This window comes from Lagenorhynchus albirostris, chromosome 2 (assembly GCF_949774975.1).
Source record: "Lagenorhynchus albirostris chromosome 2, mLagAlb1.1, whole genome shotgun sequence".
In the NCBI taxonomy this organism is placed as follows: domain Eukaryota; kingdom Metazoa; phylum Chordata; class Mammalia; order Artiodactyla; family Delphinidae; genus Lagenorhynchus; species Lagenorhynchus albirostris.
The window spans coordinates 92,147,608-92,170,001 of record NC_083096.1 but is presented as its reverse complement, the minus strand read 5'-3'; the positions used below and the strand labels follow the sequence as shown (position 1 = coordinate 92,170,001).

The following is a 22,394-nucleotide window of genomic DNA, read 5'->3' as shown; positions in this document are numbered from 1 at the left end:
TGCCTGACTTCTGTGGTCACTGCTGTGAGCCTCCGTGTTTATCTTTTAGTCGCTCATGGCAATGTAATTACATCCTGCCTGCTCAATTTTTCTCATAACTGAAGTTGATAGGTATAAAACCACAGTTTATGACTGTGAATCACAGCCTGAAGCAAGGTGGCATGGACATTGATTGCAGAGAAATATGAATAGCAGATGATAAGATTGATTGACTCAATCTGAACCCTATCACAGACCAGTTAGGGCATCAGAGAATCAAAGAACCACCAAAGATCAATCTTAGCTTCCCAGGAAGAGACCACGGATACAAAGTGGACAGGTCCAGTCATCATATAAAAGCTTCATAGCCTCATTAGCCTTATTCATAAGAAGATCCTTCCTCTGAGAATTACCCTCTCTGCAGCCTTGAGAGTAGATACCAGAAGTTAGGGGTGGCATTTTCTATTTTCTGTCTTTGGCAAGCCCCCACTCTTCCCATTTCCATAACTTGTGTATGTTCATGAGTTGAAGCTTCCTGTTTCTGTGACTAGAAAACCTAGAGATGTTTTCATTTACAGTCACTGCCCATATCATTAGGTTGCTGAACAGTCAAGAACTGAATACATACACTGTGTTAATTCACCTTCAGGTCTTAAGAAAAAATGCTAAGGAAGAGAAGGTGAAAGAAAGGGAGGGAGAGAAGTGGGAATGAATATTTATTGGAAACAGTATTTTTCTCCAAAACCAACTACCTTTAGGTGATCATTGCTATCTATAAATGCATACATTATGTAAATCTGAAAAGACCAGGCCCAATGTGGTCCTCAAATGTATTTTATTTGGTTAACACAGAGTTTTGATTACTTTTTTTATTTTAAGTACCTTATTAATTAATTACTTTTAAGTACCTGTATTAATTTAAGTACCTTATTAAGTACCTTATTAAAGATCCTAAACTTTTCAGGTAGTTGCAGCTCCTGCCATACCTTGTTGTCTTCTCCAGGGTCTGCTTACCTGCCTGACAACTGAAAGCAGTGGAGCAGTGACCCCTTGGTCTACACCATCCAATAGATTGATTTGGAAACATTTACTCTTTGAGGGAAATGCTTACTGGGTACATAACATATGCCAGGTACTGAACTTGACATGAGCAAAACAATCAATTTTATAATTTAAGGCAGTGGTACAGACCATGAAGAAAAATAATTAGGGTAAGGGAAAGAGAATGAGAAGATAATCACTTTAGGAGGGATCTAAGGAAGGCTTCTCTGAGGGCAGGATATCAGAGCAAGAGTTAAGTTATGTGAAGGAGTGAACCTTGTAAAGATCTAGGGGAAGAACATTCCAAAAGGAGGAATAGCAAGCGGAAAGACCCTGAAGAGAAACAGGAAGTAGGCCAGTGTGGCGTAGAAAGTAATAGAAAGTAATAGAAACTGAGGTAAGGGACTTGAGCTAATGCTAGATTATTTAGTTCTTATAGGCTACTTCAAGACAATGGGAAGCCTCTGGAAAATTTTTAACAAAGAAATCAAGTATTTTGCTTTATATGGTAATAAATAGATAACTTCTAGTTTACAGGTAGCACATATTTTAACTTACTTTAAATTCTTAAAATATTTGCAAAATTAAATAATGCTCCTGAAATTGTATCTGTATTCTTAACGTGCTCAGCTCACCAGTATGTTAGAAAACATTTATTGAGCACGTACTTTGTGCAAGGTCCTATGCTGAGTTCTGTTTACAGTATAAAGATCACTTAATACATGTTCACTGGCTCAAAAAGCTTAGACACCACTTTCTAGCATCTATTCACCAGTCACTGAGTATTTTCTACTATGCCTCCAAAATACATATGTTTTTCTTCCTATTATTACTAAAAAGCAAACTTCAGAACCTTAGTTTTGTTATTGATCAATATATGTGATGCACAGACTGACACAGAACTCCTGTCATTCCTTTAACACTTTTATTAATTACATCACTTCAAAGAAAAGCATATTGTAATATGAAAGTTCACAGCTCCAGAAAACAAAGGGCAAAAGACCTTTGAGATGGGTTTGAGAAAACATATCTTTTAATCACTGTCAGCACTTCCTCATCCTGCTGAAAGCTGATGTCATTTTTGACACTCAGGAAATGATTTCTGTATGCAAGATATGATAAACCAGTGTGCATCCTACTACAATAAGCCAATGAAAGACAGTGCTTGCTTTTTCACTTCTGAGGATCACTGCATAATTGTTAAGTCATATCAAATTAGCAACTTGGCTCCTGTTATCCTATTTTCTGGAATATTAGAATATGGCTGACAGGGTCTATAGAACACTCATTAAGGACAGGCTAGTTTATATATGACAGAGACAAGCACAAGGACAGAGAGAGTCCTGAACAAAGTTGCAGGAAGGGTCATCTTACACCCACCCCTCACTCATCCAGTGCTCTTGTACAGCCATCAGGAATTCCCTGGACACCCCACAAAGCACCCATCCCTGAAACCCACCTATCAGAATTACTCTGACCTCTATCCCCTCTCTTTAGAGTCCTCTCTCTGATAGTGTCCCAAGTCTGTGTGCCATGGTATTTCCACCTCAATAACATAATTGCTTTTTAGAAGGGAAGGTTATGTCTTACCCAAAGGAAAAACTTGAATGGTGGAAATTCTAGCTGCATTAGCAGGCAGCATAGGAGAGATACAGGCAAGAGGTATTTTGTTCCCCTTGGAATATCATCATCTGATGTCTTATATGAGGCAGACCAGATACATGTGGTTGTTGGGTACATGTTACTGCCTAAAACCCTGGCTGGATGTGTTAAGTGCTAGGCCAGGTGTTCACTAGTTAACCCTCATTTTAGCCACACTATCGTGAGGCAGGATCTAAGTAGGAAAATGAATTTGTCTGTGCATTATCCTAGCACATGTGAAGGCAAAGCTGACAGGCACGTGACGTGGTGTGTCGGAAAGAACTTTGGGGTCTGAAGACCTAGGCATGTGTTCCGTCTCCACTGCTTACAGGAGGAGAGGTGTGGGGCAGGCCCCTCAGCCTCTGGGACTCTTACGTCATCTGTAAAATCCCACGGAGTTGTTGTGAAACTTAAATACAGAATATATGTTAAAACACTTTGCAAACTGTAAAGCACAAGGCAAATGATGCTATTTTCATTTAAGCAAAAATAGGATAAAGGCAGATGAAGATTTCAAGAACTTCTTTTAGATTTTTTTTAAGTTTCTCTACCTTTTTCTTAAATTAATTTTTATTGGAGTGTAGTTGCTTTACAATGTTGTGCTAGTTTCTCTACCTTGCTTAACAATCTGTTTTTATTATGTATGATTATTTGTGGATGTGCTCTCAGGGGACCTTTCTGAGCAAATATATGAGGTTTATCTGAGTGCCTCATCTTTCACTTTGTCTGTTTCTTAGTGTTTTCCAGGCTTTCTCTTGTCATACAAGAAGTTGGCTATGAGTACTCCTGAAAAGCTTTTTGTGTATTTTGCCAAATTAACAATCACGGTTCCATCATTTCGTTTCTTCCTTTTCAAAAATTAAACAAAGAATTAGAGTTAAGGGGCTTTTCCTTTATTTTGTCAATATGAGTTTATCTAATTATACTTTTCAAAATAAAACATAACTCATCTAAATTTCATAAATGTATGATACAGTGAAGGCAGGGCTTATATTTTGGATTGTTTTCTGGAGAACACAATGAAAAACAGCCCTATTTGAAGTACAAATACAGTAGAACAGCATCCTGATATAATCCTATGAAGGAAATAAAGCACTGTACAGTCTTTGTTTCCAAGAGCTGTATGGTGTGTATCATCACAGAATCTCATAATCATGAAGGATATGGAGGGTCATCCAGTCCAAGTGGGTCATCATCCACAATACACAGGAAACATGATTTAATCTGCAATTTAACCTACTTTCAACATCATGCCTAATTTGGTTGCTCCTTATCTGAACCATATTTTGCACTTAATAAATGTTAGTTAAGTAAAATGAGTAATTAACCCCCTATCTTTTCCCCCTTCAAAAAAAGCTCGCTAATATTATCAGTCCCTTATCTGATTAATTCCATTCACTCCATGCTTTTATTCACTTTTCCCCTTTAGAATGTGGATGCTCTCTTGCTATTTATATAGAGATTGCCTATCCTTTAAACTTCATCTCAAGGCTAATCTCCACCAAGAGACACTGTTCTACTTTGATCTTCCTTCTTATCTGAACTCAATTCAGTTATTTCAATTAAGTACTTATTCACTTCATATATAATAGATATTTCTTGAGACATTGTATACAATGTTTTTATTATTAAGGTATAATAAGACATAACCACATACCTATTTTATATTTTGCATTTTTGTTTTGATCATGTTATTTTGTGTTGTTGTTCTGGTAGCCTTTTGGATTGCTCCACTGTGACCAGTGACGGGGATAACATAGAATGATGCTAAGTAAATATTTGTGCTTCACTGAATAATAAGAATGTGTGTTACTATAATAAACTGCTTATACTTATTTTATTGAAATATGATATAATAATATTAAATAATAATTTAAGTCACTTCACTCTAACATGATTATTTCTACTTTTGCAAATTACCATCCAAGGCTTTTCCACATCCATAGTATTTTATACAGCCATTATCAGAGTCCATTTACCATTTTGTATTCTGTCATCTATATTTGCCATAATCATTTTGCTAATTTTACATAATCTCATGATTATCATGTTAACTGCATAATAATATACAGCATAATCAATACTCCCTTGTAGGGGTAAACCATAGTTTTATCAAGCTATTCATTCGTTATTAAACTTTGACCATTTACAATGTGTCCAGCATGGTACAGAGTACCTCAAGTGTGTAGGGAAGCTCCTAGTGAGATTGCTAAAACTGTACCCCTTTGTTCACACTCCAGAAAGCATCACCATCATCTTTTTTCTTCCTGTCATTTAGTGACCAAGTGCTCTGTGCCAGGCAATGTTCTAAGTGCTTTGAATGCTCATCTCATCTGAATCAGGTATTAATATGCTCCCTTTACAGTTCAGAGTGGTTTAGAGCGCTAAATTACCTCTCAAATGTCAATTACATAGTCAAATACACAACCTGGAGTCCCAATCCAGATCTGTCTGATATACACCTAATTATCTTGCTACTTTCTGTCACCCCCATCCCTCATTATTTAAAAAAGTATTTTTACATTTAGTACCTAAAGCACTGATGAGAAGCAAAGTAATTTTGCACAATGCACAGTTATACATTCACTTTAATGAGCATTGGAAAAATATTGAAACAATATTGCATTAAATGTATTATTAAAATTAATTTCACTTATTACTTTTTACTTTTTTGAGTGTGTCTAGTTAGAAACTTTTTTTTTTTTTTTTTTTTTTGCGGTACACGGGCCTCTAACTGTTGTGGCCTCTCCCGTTGCGGAGCACAGGCTCTGGATGCGCAGGCTCAGCGGCCATGGCTCACGGGCCTAGCCGCTCCGCAACATGTGGGATCTTCCTGGACCGGGGCACGAACCCGTGTCCCCTGCATCGGCAGGCGGACTCTTGACCACTGCGCCACCAGGGAAGCCCCCTAGAAACTTTTTAATTATATATGTGGTTTGCATCTGTGGCTCACATTTCATTTCTATTACAGAGTGCTGACCTAAAAACAATAGAGATCCAATATGTTGTTTGGGTCTGTGGAGCATAGTTCTTCTGAAAGACTTCATTAAGAATGATCAAAGTCAACCCTAGGATCTGGTCTTCATTCACACTATAACTCCACAATGTCAGCCTGTAATAGGAATTGTAAAAACAAAACACAAAAAACCTGATGATCTCTGCAAATAAAGGAGAGCCAAAGGGCCACCTATGTGGTGAGTGATTTACTGATGGTACACATTAATCCTTCTTGGCACTCCAGGGCTCATAAGAAACAACTGGATCCCAGTCCCATTTCTGAGAACTTAAATGATAATTTAAAAAAATTAGACACATGAATGAATATATTTATTCATATGCATATAGGTAAGCCAATATAATTTTATATATGCATATTTTACAGTCACCATGTGTGATGTCATGATGTCTCTAAGTATAAAAATGTAAATTCAGCCATAATACGGAATAGACAAAATCTTCAATGAAACATAATCATATTTTTGCATATTTTTTCTATATGTCACTTGGCACAAGATATGATTTGTAAGAACTACTTAACATAATCCCTCAGGATCTGAATTCATAAGAATTTAAAATCTATTTTAAAGGTCTAAAACTACACCAAGTTTGTTTTGCTTTGGGGAGGGCAGAATTTAAGCATGCTACTGTTATGCTCAAGCATTATTTTATTTTACATTCTTTCAAAGCTGTGTTAAACAGTATGAAATTAACCTCTCTTGTTTCTCCAGCAGCAAACAATTCAACAGAAACTCAATTTTCTTTCAGTTCATAAATGTGCTACACTCCCCACTGTGTCAAAGTACCGTCTCTAATTTGCCTCTCCAGTAAGCTGATGACAGATGAAGATTCTGCTACCCATGTCTGTTCCATGTAACAATAGCAGTTGACATAGATCTATAACAACTCACCTGGGTAGCTCTGTTAGTGTGGGGAGAGGAAATAAAAACATAGCAGACAGTTAAGTAATATTTTTGAATGGTATTGTAACCATGTCCACTCAGATGGTAATTTAATCTTCACAGTTTTAGAGCTCCCACACAACAAATTGTTCCCTTTCAGTGGCACAGTAGGGAGAAAAGTGCAGGATACCAGCTGGCAGTTGCTGCTGTGGAATGCTACCTACAAATATAGATCGGAAGTTGTGGGTCATCACTCACATCTCAGAAGGACTTTTTTAGGATGGCCACTGAGCAGATGTAAGGGCACTTTTCATTAAATATAGACCCAAAAATCTGTCTCAAAGTAAAGTTTGTTGTGACACATCCTCTCCAGAGACCTGGAAATTCATAGCTAAAATTAACTTTAGAACAAAAGGGTTTAAAGTCAAGGATGATGTTCCAAAGGGCCACAAAATGCCAAACCGATGGAGTTATAGATCTGTACACAAAAGGTTCTATAAGGTTCTGTGTGTTTGCATGTGTGCGTGTGTGTCTGCTTATATTTAAAGGCACTCAAAATGAAAGGATAAAGCCAGACTTAAACTCTTTTCCAAGTTATGAACATATAAGCTCCTGGGATAATATGAAATTTTCCACACTTTAGATTGAAATGATGCAGAATTAATTCATTTTGTCTACTAGGGATTTAAGATATTCTCTGATTTTTAACTTTTTTTCTGGGAAATTTTGGAGAAATTATATGGAATAATTTTGAAATATCTATTTAAAAATATTTTCAGTTCATTTTTTACACAAAAGCTGTACACCACTAAGTTTTTAGTCATGTAGAATTCTATTTTAGTAATCCAAAAAGTCTAGGGTTCTCTGTCAGATTTACTGTACAACATCTTGATTAAATATTTATAAATTTCTTAAAATGTATATTGCTTGCTTGATCTATTGAATAAGCATATATTCATTAGTCTTCTTTTACAAAGGGCTGCTAAGCAGAAACAATGTCTTTTATCTGTTTCTGTGTGTGTCTAGCACACTATGGGTGCTTAATAAATGTTTAATGATGTTAAACCATATGATAAATCACTACTGTTCCACAGATAGAAATGGAAAAGTGGCTGCATCCTGAATGCAGACTTGGGCATTCTAAACCTGTGCCTGCCCAAAACAGGAAGTATACATCTTAAAATTTGCCCAAAATGGATTTTTTTTTCATACAGGACCCTGAATAATGGAAGTAGGAAGGAGAAACATACAGATTTGAAACTCCTTGAAGAAGGACACTGAGTTTTCTGAATATCAGACACCCGCATGCCTAGTTCATGTCAGATACTCAGTAAATAATTGTTGAGTGGATGATTATCCTTAGGGCCTAACAAACTTCATTTGTAACTGTGATTAGATTTACCTTCAGAAAACGGTTCCCTGGGTGATTCTTAAACCCTAGAATATTCCTGTTGCATCTTGATCAAGGCTGGAATGTCAATGGTATTCCCATAGAATGAAAAATTCCCAAATTTTTCTCATTTGTAAAACAGGCAATTCTGTCACAAAATAAAAAATATATATTATCAATATATGAGCCTTCTAGATTTCCCCTAGTTTCTAGTCTTCTGGAGTTACCCTATACTAAGATCTTTAAATAAAAATGGCTGAAACATCCATCCAACATAGAGTAGGAAACGCTTTACTCTATCCCCATATCCCCATTATTTCCAGGGTTCTTGGAGGATTTTTCTATCTCCTCATTACTTTTTGTTCCATTTTCCTACTCCTACTATCTTTCTTCATTTTGTCTCTCCCCTCTCGCTTCCTTTCCCTTCCCTCTTCACCACATTAACATACAGTGTGTGCAAAGGGATGAATCGCAGTCCACAATCTCAAGTGTGCAAAATACATTTCTTTATTTCCTTTACCTAAAAAACAAACTGGTGGTGGAATTCTTTAGTACAAGTTTGCTCATTTCACCTTCCTTCCTAACAACTCCATGTGGTAAGTACTGTTTTCTATCCCCATTTTACAGATAAGGAAACTGGGGCTGAGAGAAGTTAAGTAACTTACCTAAAGTTGTAAATAGAGATTTGAGTTGAATCTAAGGCTCCTGGTCGACTCCTACATTTGACTTCTAAGTCTATGATGATTCACTGCCTCTTTCATTAGAGCTACCATAAAAGTGATTTACACAGTGGGCAGTATTCGTCTAGGTCCTTCACAGGTATTATTTTATCTGATATTAACGTATCATTCCAGCTTCCTTTTGATTAGTGTTAACCTGATATATTTTTCAGTCCTTTTGCAGGTAGCATATAGTTGCTTTTGCTTTTTAATCTGTATCTTAATTGGGTGTTTAGTTTTAGATTTAATGTGATTATTGATATGGTTAGGTTTAAGCCTAACATCTTGCTATTTCTTTTCTATTTGTTCCATTCTTCTGGTTCCTTTTTCCTCTTTTTCTGGATTTGTTTGGATTGATGTAATTTTTTAATGATTCCTTACATCTCCTCTGTTGTATCTGTTTCGTTGTTTTAGGATTCCTTTAGGATTTATAATATGTAACTGTAAGTTATCATGATCTAACTTCAGATGATATTATACCACTTCATATGTAGTACAAGAAGTATAATATTAGACTTTAATTTCTCCCCTGTCAGCCTTTGTGCTTTTGTTTTTATACATTTTACTTGTATACATCTCATAAGCCTCATAATATATGATTATTTTTGTTTTAACAATCAATTATCTTTTAAATAAGAAAAAAATCTTGCATATTTACCCTCATAGCTATTATTTCCAGTTATCTTCATTGCTTTGTGTGTAAATCTGGATTTCCATGGAGTTCTTTTAACATTTCTTATAGTTTGTGTCTGCTGGTGATGAATTCTTTCAGCTTTTGTATGCTGGAAAATGACTTTATTTTACTTTGTTTTTGAAAGATATTTTTCTGGGTGTAGAGCTCTAGATTGGCAGGTTATATTTTTCTTTCGTTACTTTAAAGATTTTGCTCCATTGTCTTCTTACTTGCATTGTTTCCAAAGAGAAATCTGTATGTAACATGTTTTTTTCTTTTATTACTGCTTTTAAGATAGTCTAGTTTTATGTATTTTGATTATGGTATGCCTTGGGGTAGGTTTCTTTATGTTTCTTATGCTTAGGTTCATTGCACTTCTTGGATTTTGTAAAAATTAGAAAATATGGGGGATTATTTCATCAAATATTTATTCTGTCCACCCCTCTCTCTTCTTTTCTTTAGGAATTCTAATTACACATGTCTTAGGTCACTTGACATTGCCATGTAATTCACTGATGCTCCTTTTTTTCTTCTGTGTTGTCTAATCTGCTAATCCCAATTGAGTGTATTTTTTCATTGCAGAAATTGTATTTCTTTGTCTCAAGAATTTTGATTTGGATCTTTTTTATATCTTCCATCCCTCTAGTTAACTTTTGAACACATGAAATACAATTATAATAACTGTACATAACTCTTTTGATGTCCTGCCTGCTAATTGTAATATGTGTGTCCATTTTAACTTGGTTTCTATTGATTATTTGCATCATTTTTCTGCTCCTTTGCATGGCTGGTAATCATTGATTGTATACCTGATATTGTAAATTACACCCTGTTCAGTGCTGGGTATTTTTGTATTCCTATGAATGTTCTTGAGGTTTTCCTGGGATTTAATTAAGTTATTTGGAAACATGTTGATCCTTTGGGGTCTTATTGCTGTGATCAATTAGGCTGGTCTGGAGCAGTCCTTAGTCTAGGGCTGATTATTACACATTACTGAAGCAAGACTTGCCTGACTATTTTATCCAGTGCCCCATGAATTAAGAGTTTTTCTCATCTGGCTAGTGTGAATAGGCACTATTTCTAGTACCGTGTGAGTTCCAGATACTCTTCGCCCACCCTTTTGAATGTTTTTCTCCCTCCCCTCCTATAGTTTCTTTATCCACATACACAGATGAGTATTGTGCTGAGTACTTGAGGGGTCTGTGTGCAGATCTCCAGTGTTCTTTGTTCAGTTCTCTCCCCTCCAGTACTTTGTCTTGACTCTAGCTGCCCTAGTCTCCTGAACTCTCACCTCCTTCTCTTCTGATCAAGGAGTCCACTGGCCTCAGCCTGGGTTCCCCCTGTCTGTACCATGGTACCAAGGCAGCAAGACAAGGCAGTCCATGGACTCAGTTTGTTTATTTATTTATCTATCTATCTATCTTTTATTTATTTATTTATTTATTTTTGCTTTCTCTTGGAAGTCATTGTCCTTTCTTTCCTGGTGTCTGGTGTCTTGAAAACATTTCACAGATTTCATCTTTTGGGGAGTTATTTCAGGTGGAAGAGTAAACACTGACCCTGTTACTCCATTTTGCATGGAAGTTGAAGTCCCGTGTTTTTCATTATGCTTTCCAGTGATTTCTGGAATGATCTAAAGGGTACTGTTGATCAGGCATTTGTATATGGTAGATTGATTAACCAAAATGCCCTTATTGGATATGAGAGAGTTTTAAGGTTACTATTATAGTGTAAGCCAAATGTGTTGACATATTTGTGTTCTGAGCCATGAAGGGATCATTCCCCACAACTAAACCCACTTTAGTGCCTCCACCATCAGGTTCATCGTTTGACTGGGAATTGATACCAAGCAGGATTTTTAGCTATGCCAGCTGTAAGTAAATGTAAAATTCACTATTTTAGACATCAGACCAGCTCAGAATCAGTCTTTTGGGCACTTATGCTTTTGTTCTTTTGACTGTTGTTTGTGCTCTTTAAGTTCATGTGCCCAACCTCCTTCCTCCTTCCTCCTTCCTATCCACCATTCCCTCCTTTTAAAGAGAAGAAAACAGAGAGTAGGCCACTAGTCAGGACATTTGGCCTTTAATCAGTTGCTCCTAGCTCATCTCTGCCTAGAAAATAATAATAGCAGTGACAGTTATATTTAACATGTATTGACTATTTATGTTGTGCTAGGAACTCTTCTGAGCACTTTTATTAACTCATTTAATCATCACAACGTCCTTATAACAATATTACTGTTATTATCCCCAATTTATAAATGGGGAAGCTAAGCCATTGAGAAGATAAGAAAATTGTTCAAGGTCACATAGCTAGTTAAAAGGGGAAGGATCAGATTCCAACCAGGAAACCCTGCCCCATAGCCCAAGATCCTACCACTCTGCTGTGTTACCTTTCTCCTGCCCGGACTCCCTTCTCTTTGGAATTTACATCTGCTCTGAATTCTGTTTCTCTCCTGAGTTTCTGACATGCTTTACTCTGACTTTCAATTTGTATGGTGTGGAGATTTCTACCCTGGTTGTTGACATATCACCTATAGTGAACTCTATTGAATAATTTCTTTGCTGTCTTGGTCCCAACCTTCAGTCTTCTCTTGCTGCTTCCCAGTCACCAACCCAGGTACACCTAAGTGCCTACTCTTTATACTCTTTCCCTGCTCTTCATATTCACAGCTCTGTTCACTCAGAACTATTTGAGTACTACGTCTCCTTAAATTATTACAGCCTTTGCCCACTTATTCATTGGTTCCACAGCAGAGCCCCATTTAGAAATAACAGTGAGGCAGGAGGATCAAGGAGATGCAGCTCTGCCAAGGAGAGATTAAAGTGCCCTGAGCCCTAAATATGTGGCTCCAGGATTTCTCCAGCCTCTCTCGCTTGCTTACGAGGGGGTAATTAGGTTGCTGGCCACATGCCTGTTTTTTCCAATCATGGACACCTACTGCCTTAAAATGAGATTGTTAGATTTAACAACACTTTAAGGAAGGTTTAGGGAGCACTGAAGTACTATGTTGAAAGTGAAGCTCTCACCTTCAATTTTGAACAGCTCCCAACTCCCAGAAGGTGTCACAGAGCTGTGATGTGGTGGCCAGAGCAGGGAGGAACATCTCCATCACCTCTAGCTGGAATCTCCAGATACCACCATGCCTCATAGTCCAGGTTCCCCACGTTCTGGCTCCGGAGAGGGAATAAAGACCTCCTTTCTCTCTTCAAAGCCCACTTAATTTCCGGTGCAGGAAGATTGTCTGAGAATATTCTGTTACTTCAAGAGAAATTCCCACCCCTAACCAGAGAATGAGGCCAGACCTTCTGGCCCACGTGAAAACAACTGTGCTATTTAATAATGCATTTATTTCTTCAAGTCTGTCTGTTCCTCCACAACATCATCTTTGAGGCATCAAAAATCCAGTCAATGTTGTGTGTGTCAAGCTCAGTCTGGTTCCTCTTCATAGTGTTTTCTCCAAGAGGAAAAGATAACAGGCCACCACATTCCTCCTTATTTCATACACTCCCCTAATTTCCTATGAGCACATGCTTGGGCAAAAAGATGCACATATCTCCCAGGGGCAAGGGAATTTTTCGGGCAGCTTAAATTGTGAGTTAGTGGTGCGTCTCCTCAGAGACTTGGATCTGCAAAGGACGCACCATATTTACATCACTAACCAGAAAGCTTATCTCAGGCCGAAGCATCTGCACTTGAGTTATTTCACAGTATCAAGGCTCTTTAAAGAAGAGTGGGTGGGTATTTGCATTCCATTGCATGAATGAAAAGCTCACCAAAGGGTGCTTTCCAGAACCAAGGAAGATTTTGCCAACCAGATATAATCCATTGCAGATGTTTCTGGCAGAGCCCCCAAATGACAGTTTTGCAACTTCAATAAATATTAAGATGCATTCTCTACTGAATATCCCCATTTAATATAAATGCTTATTTTAAAAAAATGAAAAATGGAATTATTTTGAATGCTTCTGTAAAAACTGAAGCTCAGAGAAATTAAACAACATCCCTGAAGTTACACAGCTTCTTAAGTGGTGGCCAGTAGACACAGGAGAAATAATGCCAGGTTCACAGAGAGTGACTATGTCAGTAATGGAAGCACACCGCCCCCTCCTCTGGTCTCAGCATATTGCCTGTGACCCTTAAGGATGTTTCTGATGAGGTGAAAAACTGAGGGCATAGCTAGGGGAGAAGATCAATCCAGAGACATAAAGGTGATTGCTTTAGGAGAAGGAGCCCTTCCTAAAGAACCAGTGTATTGGAAGTGATCAGAATGAAAAAATCAGGGTTCAACACCAAGTCTAATCACCAACAAATGAAGAAACCAGGGTGGAACACACAACAATCCTAGTTAAAAGTAGAGATTAGAACCTGAGGTACATGAGGCAGGGGAACAGCCATGGAATGAAGAGTCACAGACCCAGGAATTGGGAATAAGGTTGTTAAATGAAGGCAGCATTGCAGGAGAGCAGAACTGGGGGCCCTACCCATGTCACGACCATGAGTAGAATGCCGGGGAAGGAGAAAAGCCCAAGGTACAGGTTCACGGATCAGGACAGACTAGAGACAAAGAGGCTAGTCTGGCACAGCTGAGAGTATTTTGACAGGCTTAAATCCCTAGAGCCACCACAAGAAGCACCTATTCCTCCTGGCGCTGCCTAGCAGGTTGTGGGTCCAGCCTGCTTGCTTCCGGGCAGGGTCCTGACACCAATCAATGGTGACCGCACGGTCCCACACAGACACCTCCATCAAACAGAGGGCACTCTGTCGGGCAGATTCACTCTCAGCCTCCTATCTTACTCTTTGTCATAAAGCTCTAGTGTTTACCAGTGCATTAAATATAACCCTGCAAGAGAAAATCCTCATTTTCGTGCTTGAAATATAGTATCTAATGGCATATCTATTTGACTTTTACTACATGCTTTTCATTCCTCTAAGTGAGGTAATTGACCTTTACTTTGCTACCCTGTGGATTAAGAGGCTACACCACACTCTGCATCTGATATTTCCAGTCCTGCAGGAGAGGCGGTTTTGATCTGCTTCTGTTGCAGCCCTGCTCTTCGGGCAGGCCTTCAAACGAAGGGAAACCTCAAGGCCCAAGACTGCCTTGTGACAGTTATTGTCACCATCATGTGGATTTTATTAGACAAAGCACAGGTCACTTCATTTCTATGGCCATCTCTATGGAGTCTAAGGAACGGGGGCCTGTAAGGCTTCCAGAACCTTCCACCTCAGTTTCAGATGACATATCCTCACTCCCTGCCTCCAGTGTGTTCTTTAGGGATCAGCAGCATTTTTCAGATTTGGCTCAAGCACCTGAAAGTTTAAAATAGTGTCCAAAGTACACAGTTTGTAAGAGACAAAAACATATTAGTGTCACTGATAAAAGCTTAAGCTCTCTTGTTAACCAGGTGTACCCAAAAACGCTTTGTGTGATAATTTATCACTAGTGTTATATAGAACTCTAGAAGTCAGAGAGAGCCTGGGCTTCCTCTGTTGCCCATTTAGCTTTCCTTTCCACAACCAAAACAACAACAAAATAATAAAGATGATGATAGCGATGGGGATGATGATAAGGCTAATAAACATTTACCAGGTGCCAGGCACTGTTTTTAAATGCTTTGAAGATAATATGTTATTCTTCATAGGAACCTTATGAGTTAAGTACTGTCATTATCCAGTTTCACAGAAGAGGAAAGTGAGGCATATAAGTTATGTAACCTGCCCAAGGTCACACTGCAAGCGAGTAGTAGAGCTAGAGTCCAAACTGAGGCATTTTAGACTTGAGAGACAGAAGTTTGGATCCTACTGCATTTGGACAAGTTGTGTATATAATGAGGGTATTTCACTAACTAACGTCTTGTTTCTAGAGAGTCCTCAGGCTTGATCAGTTAGCCTCTAGAGCTGCAGGGTTCTGAACACCCCAGGAGGATTTCAGGAACCCTAGGGAAAGGCAGTCAATCAGTGAAGCCCTGTTACATAAAGAACAAAACTCGATCCCTTCCACGTACTGACTAAAGGACTAATGGACAGAGAATCGGTATTGGGAACTCCTTACTCCTGGGAAGGCAGGTGATTGATTGCTGAGGTCTTCGACCTAACAATCTAATAGTGTCCCTTCCTGTGGTCCATCTTGCAGTCTAGAAATTCTCTGGCTCCTTCCCTCTGTCTTGCTAGTTCTGAGCTTCCCCCCCTCCCCAGCCCCGAGACAAGGATTTGGATGCAAATAGTGTATTTGGGAAATAGTTCCAGAAAGCACTGTGAGGGAATGAGGAATAAGTAGAGCAGGAAGGAAAGTCAATAAAGTTGCTGTTTTCAGAGCTTTCTCCTTGAGAGGCAAGGAAACTGGAGTATGTTTCCTCAAGCATCCAGCCCTCATTGGCTGAAGGTTCCTCCTGGGAAGGTAATCCACCTCTAGTTTGTTCAACTTGCTGGCCAAGCGCCAAGCACATTGAGCTAAGAGACCAGGAAGCTGGCTGTGGAGGAACCGTCTGCTGTCTGCAGGGGTAGTGATGCTTTTGTTACACACTTTTTATCTTTTCTTACCCAGAACCCTCTCCCCTTCTCTGTTCCTTCCTATCAAATGATTCTGATAACCTGTTCAAACCAGAGCTGAAGTCTTTGTCAACGAAAAGCAGGGTAGAAAGAGCTCAGCATTTAAGCACTTGAAGAAAAAATGTTGGCTTACTTTGTTTTAAGTATTGCTAGTGGGATTCAGGGAGAGGGAGGCAGGGAAGTGTGTGGAGAAAAACTAAACCATTATGTTTCCATATTAAAACAAGTTTGGTTTTATATCCTACATGTAAACAATCTCCATCTGAGTTTTATCTTCATCTGTAAAGTGAAGATAGTGATACCAGCGTCTCTCCCACAAAGTTGCTGTATAATATATATATTATATATAAATAAAATATACAAAGTTGCTGTATAGATAAAAAACATTAGGAAAAATGCATCATTTGAATGTGCATTTAAACACAGAATAAGCTTAAAAATACTAGCTTATTTGTTATTGTTATTATTTTTTCTGATCCTGTGTCTCCACATTTCCACAGTGAGGGTATGGGATTGGATGATTCTTCCAACAAATATTTATGAAGAGCCTACTGCCCACCAGGCACCATGAAGGATTCCATTCAGGAGCTGGGATTTAGCCCTGCCCATTGCCTGCCCTCATGAAGTCCACAGTCCTGGTCCCTCTCCTCCACACTGCAGGTCCTCATGGTCCACCAAAGCTTCTTCTCATCCTTCTGTTAAATACAAAACAAGAATGAGAAGACCTAGTGACGCTGGGGTAGTTAAGACAACAGGTCCCTTCTTTCTGTGGATATTGTTCAATTGGAAGTTTTGCTTGTTCTGTTTTTCTTGATTTTTTTAATGGTTCAATGCTCAGAAATAATAAAATCTTAGCCACAGAGTCTTATATATTGTAAGTGTTCAGCAAATGTTTGCTGAACATAATGATTGATGACAACAGTCAAGTGGGGACTAAAATTTTTGAAGTTAACCTAGTCATGAGCCATCTGTGGTGGCACTTGACATGCTCTCTCATTCAAAAGTCAAAGTAAAACCAAATGAAGTTACTCATCGTCATCTCTGTTTTGCAAATGAGAAACCAGTCTTAGAGAAGCAGTCTCTAGCCTAAGGTCAAACGGTTTAAAAGTGATCAACGTAATATTCAAATCCAGATGTTTTCTAACTCCAAAATATAGCACTTTTCACCTTAACTTAAAAAGTGAAGTGAATATACACTACCAAACGTAAAATAGATAGCTAGTGGGAAGCAGCCGCATAGCACAGGGAGATCAGCTCGGTGCTTTGTGACCACCTAGTGGGGTGGGATAGCGGGGGTGGGATAGGGAGGGTGTGAGGGAGACGCAAGAGGGAGGAGATATGGGGATATATGTATATGTGTAGCTGATTCATTTTGTTATAAAGCAGAAACTAACACACCACTGTAAAGCAATTTCACTCCAATAAAGATGTCTAAAAAAAAAATCACTTCATTCTATAAAAAACAAACAACAACAAAAAAACTTTTAATAAGAATTGTGTAAGGTTAGAATTGGAATGAACTTTGTAATTATCTAGCATATTCTGATGCCCACCTCCTGGTGATAACATTTCTCCATTTCCCAATTCTAAATCCTTGACAGAAAAGTCTGGTTGGCCCAGCTCATTTTTTCAAGCTAGACTGTAAATTTTGGGTTGTTGATCAATGTATGTAATGACTGCTTTGGGGTCTTACATCTAGTCTAGTTCAATCAGCTCAGGAGGTGGTGAAGTCATGGAAAAGTAACATGGTGTTTTGGGTTAGGATCTTTTGGTTGCTAGTAACAGGAAAATAATTCAAACTAGTTTAAACAAATACAGACTATTTTGGCTCATTACTAGGAATCCAGAACACAGCTAGATTCGGACAAGCTGGCAGCATGGGCTATACAAAGTCATCAGGATATTATTTCTGTCTCTTAGTTTTGCTCTCCTCTGTCCTGGCTTTATTTTAAGCCAAGATTTTCCATGTTGTGGCCAAGACGGCCATGAGCAGCTCCAGGCTACCTACTACCAGTGTAGTAATACTATAAGGAAAAAGAATTCTTACTCCTATAATCTCAGCAAAATCCCCAGGACCAGTTTTCTAAGGGATTGAGTTATGTTCCCATCCTTGAACCAATTATTGTGTCCAAGAAGATAGGATGGATTGGTAGGCTGAGCCCAGCTTCTCTGCTCACCCTTGGAGCTGCAAGTTGGAATCCCCCACCTGAACCTCTTAGCCTGAGAATGAGGAAGGATGGTCCCAAAGGGTTGTTACAAGAAGGGATTTGGGGTGTGCAAAAACACAGGCATACCCACCACAGTTTAGATATCGCCAGAAGGTAGGATCAGTCAGGCAACCAATGTAGGGCATTTTTCAAACACAGACCAAATCCTTCACCTTTCAAAGAAATGAGTCACAGAAGCCAGTTTAATTCACCAAAAATAAATCAGCTAGTTAGTGATTGTGTCCAGGTCTCTTGATCATATATCATTTGACTCTAAAATATGACCCTGATCCATATTAAATTACTTTAAATTTCATTTCTCATTAAAATATTCTCACACATTTGGTACAGACCCTATCTCTGAAGATTTAACCATATCGATGGAAAGACTGAATGTGATTGTGACAGTATCAGTACTATCTAGTTACTTTTTCCAGACCATATCCTATCTAATGGATCTTTTCAGAACTCGTTGCTGTGCTTCATTTATATTCTCAGAGTTCTTTGTTTCTTTGCTTTAAAGCCCTTGTTTCTAATCTTAAGTGAAACAGTTCAGGTCATCAGTCATAGCAAGTAAGATCATGCTCTTTTAGTGGGCGGGTCTTTTTTCTTTTACCTCTCTCTTTCTATTTTTTTTTTTTTTTTTTGTCTTTAAACTTCAACTTTTCCAAGGCTTATTAACAAAAATAGGCCACCAAATAAGGGGAAAAAGCCAAAGGCTTTGCTAGGTGCATTCTTCTCTACTGGACGTTATTTTACTTCTCAGAAAAAATTAGAAGAAAGCTATTACCCCCAATTTTCCATACCACCCATGGGAATCTAATTCAATTTCCTCTCAAATTTTGTAGTGAAAAGTAAAAGTATAGAATAAGGTTGCTGTAGTGTATTCTTTTGCACAGATTTGACTTTTATTTCTAGTCATAAAGCTATTTATTCAGCCTGATCTATTTTTAATCAGACTCTAAGGTAACCATTTGAAGAAATAAGACCTTTTTAAGTGGATAAGTATACATATTTAAGAGATCTCAAAAACTTACCTGACAATCCAACCTGATGAAGGAATCCCACAGTGTCAGATGGCTCAGCGCCGCAGCAGAGCCTTACTGAACTCTGGCTTTGCAGAGCACAAGAGACCTTGAGGTTTATTCCTGCCCTATTTTTCTTATGTCCCAATTTCTCCAAGAGGAGAATTATATTTTTAATACAAAGAAGTATATAAAAAATTATCATGGTATAGTTCACATCAAATTGGAATTTAAAAAATAAGTGAAAAAAAATAAGTGAAAAAAAATATTTCACTTTTGTGGTTGTAGAAAGAAAAAAAAAGAAAAATCTTAGTTGGTTACTATAAACCACAGAATGGACAAGTATGTGTGAACATAACTTGAGCACGTCAACAATCTTTATAATTGCTTCTTATATCAGGAATATATTCAGTTTTCCCAAAGAGGAAGGCTGAATGTCTTAAACAGGGTGAGGCTTGTTTTCTGCATGCAAGAGGACATGGGGAGGTCAGTTGCTGGGGGTTCACATAGTGTGTGAGGATATGGTCTGGCCTTGGTTTCCTTCTAGCCTCCTAGTTACCTGTCGTTAAGCAGAACTTCCATTCTTATGATTGCAAAGCTTTAAGTCCCTCTAGCATTTCCGTCTGGACCCCAGACAACAGAACAGGAGGAAAGCACAAAGAGAAAGGAGCAAAAAGCCAAAGGAATGATTCCATTCAAGCTGTCCTTTTTGAAAAGCTTCCCTGAACACCCTACTTAGTGACTTCTGGTCACATCTCATTTGTCAGAACTACCTAATGTGGCCAACCCCAGAGGAAGGACAGTCTGGGAAAATCAGTGTTTTAGTTTTCCCACATGTTTTATAGAGGAAGGCAAGAGAGAAGGGAATGTGAAGCACTTTTAGATAGCCATGAATTTGCCATTCCTCTCTATAATAATAGCTATAATAATAGCTAATATTTATTGAATACTTACTATCTACCACAATCTGTGATACACATTTAATGTGGACTATTTCATTTAATCTCAATAGCAATCCTATACTATAGTTACTAATGGTAATCCAGATTATAGGTGAAGAAACTGACACTCAGTTGGGGACGCCCAACAGGCTCATGGTAGAGCTAGGACTTAAACTCAGGCCCTTCATGCCCAGAGTCCAAGCTCTTAATACCATGTTGCCCTATCTGTCTTATAGAATCTGGTTCTTTGAACAGTGATCATTTGTATTTCTAGGATTGGAGACCCCTAGATTTTCTGTTTTCTCAAAAAGAATTAGAATGGTTTACTATGCACATATTAAGCATCTAGGATCATCTATTAATTGCTAATTGGTCTTGGATTAGTTGAGTTTTAATTTAACAAGCTCTTTACCTGCTAGTCTTCAGACTGATTGGTTGTGCAGAGAAGAGTGACAGTCTGGATTGCGATGATTATCTTGCTATGTCCTTTATCTTTTGTCACCTCTTGTCTAACCAGATTTCTCTTGGGTGTAGTAAACGGATCACAGAGCACCATCATATACCCTTTCCAATCTTGGACAATGCATTATCTCAAATTGATAAGCTCCTATTTTTATTTTATAGTCATGGTACTCTTGTCTCCCTGGCAAGCTTTAGAAATAAAAAGGGACTATTTTTAATATTATATACAAGAACCAGCAGTTTAGTGAATCATGTAATCTGATGCTTCACTGTGAGTAAGTTTAAAGTCTCAAGTAAGGTTTAAATGGAACTTTTAGAGGGTTTTAAAACTGCCATAAGGATGTCTAAGTCATTTATTGCAAAATGTGTAAGAGGCTTTCTGGTCCTTTTTCCATCTATTTTTGGAGCAAACCAATTGCCTTATATAAATTTTTTTAAAAGATCATTTTAGAATCCCAGAGTCAATGAAGAGCTGATCAAGATCTCAGTTTTTATTTTACACTCCCAGAGAAAACTGCATAACAGTACATTTCTCTGCTTCAAAAGAAAAAAGTTTATACCATTCAGTTCTCAAAAATAATTCTTCCAAGAACAAAGGTTAGGAGAGTGGAGCCCCCGTCAACCAGGGCCCTCAACAACCAGGAACTCAATATATTGTGAAAGAATGAGCTCAAGAGCCATATGGAAACCTGCCCTCTGTATTTGCAGGGTGGCTTCCTAGAGTCCTAACACCGCTTCTTTCATTTATGCTTCTCCCATAATACAGGAATCCAAACACAAGTCGGATGTTCCGCCTCTTTGTTGGTCTGTTGGTGTGTCACTGCTTTCAAAAAATTATAAGCAGATATCTATTTCACACTGAACTTTGACCATTGCATAACTTATAAATACACATATTCTGAAAACATTTTTGCTTACCAGTGATCAGTAGCATGAGACTTTAGATTTAATTAATGAAGGAAGAGGTAGTGGAATGCTGGAAAGGTTGGAGCCCTCTCTTTTCTAGTGGGATTAGGAGCAGACCAGCCCCATTTGATATTTGAAGATCCAGCCTTTTGCTATAAGACTGTACTTAAAAATACAAATGATAATGTAGTAGTTTATATTTATTAAGTGCTTATTACATATGAGGTGCTGTTTTCAGATATACTTCCAGATGTGTGTAAGAAAGACTGACATTAACAGTGCCTTAGACAAAGTAGAAGTTTACCTCTATCTCCTTGCATTTGGGAGGTTGGTGCTCCAGAGCTGGTATGGTGGCTCTGCTCCATACACTCACCTTGACCCACCTTCCTCTGACTGCAGGGGAGGTTGTCTGAGGACCCTGGTTCCACTACCAAAGTCCACGTGGTCTGAGTGACTCAATACCCTGTGCATGTTCCAGGAACTAAATGAGAAATGGGAAAGGAGTGCAGGCCCAACAAGAGTGTCACAGACACCACTCCTGATAATATGCCATTGGCTGGGAGGTAGTCACATGGCCACACCTAGCTAGAGGAAGTGCTGGGAAATGTAGTCTTTATGCCTGTGACCATATGACCAGTTAAAACTGTGCTGGTGTGGAAAAACAAAGATCAGTTAGCAGTTTCTGCCTCATCACAGTGTATCATTCAACCCTCCCAACAACCCCTAAGGTAGGTATTTTACTATCCTCATTCTACAGAGGAGTAAACTGAGCTTGAGGAAGTTGCCTAAGGTTCCTGCTAACGCCATACTACATAACCCCAGAGCCCAAACTCTTATCCTTTGTTTTCTGTAGTCTCTTTTGGATAAATGCCCTATTTCATTTAGTTTATTTTTTCATTTCCTTAATGCACAATTCAGTGGGTGTTAGTATATTCAAAAAGTTGTGCAACCATCATCAC

The 22,394-nt window shown here is 38.3% G+C and overlaps 1 protein-coding gene across 3 annotated transcripts in view; it reads left to right on the top strand.

Moving 5' to 3' along the window:
• NTNG1 (netrin G1) overlaps nucleotides 1-22,394 on the top strand; it is a 335,299-nt gene that overhangs the window by 212,053 nt on the left and 100,852 nt on the right. The window lies entirely within an intron of this gene.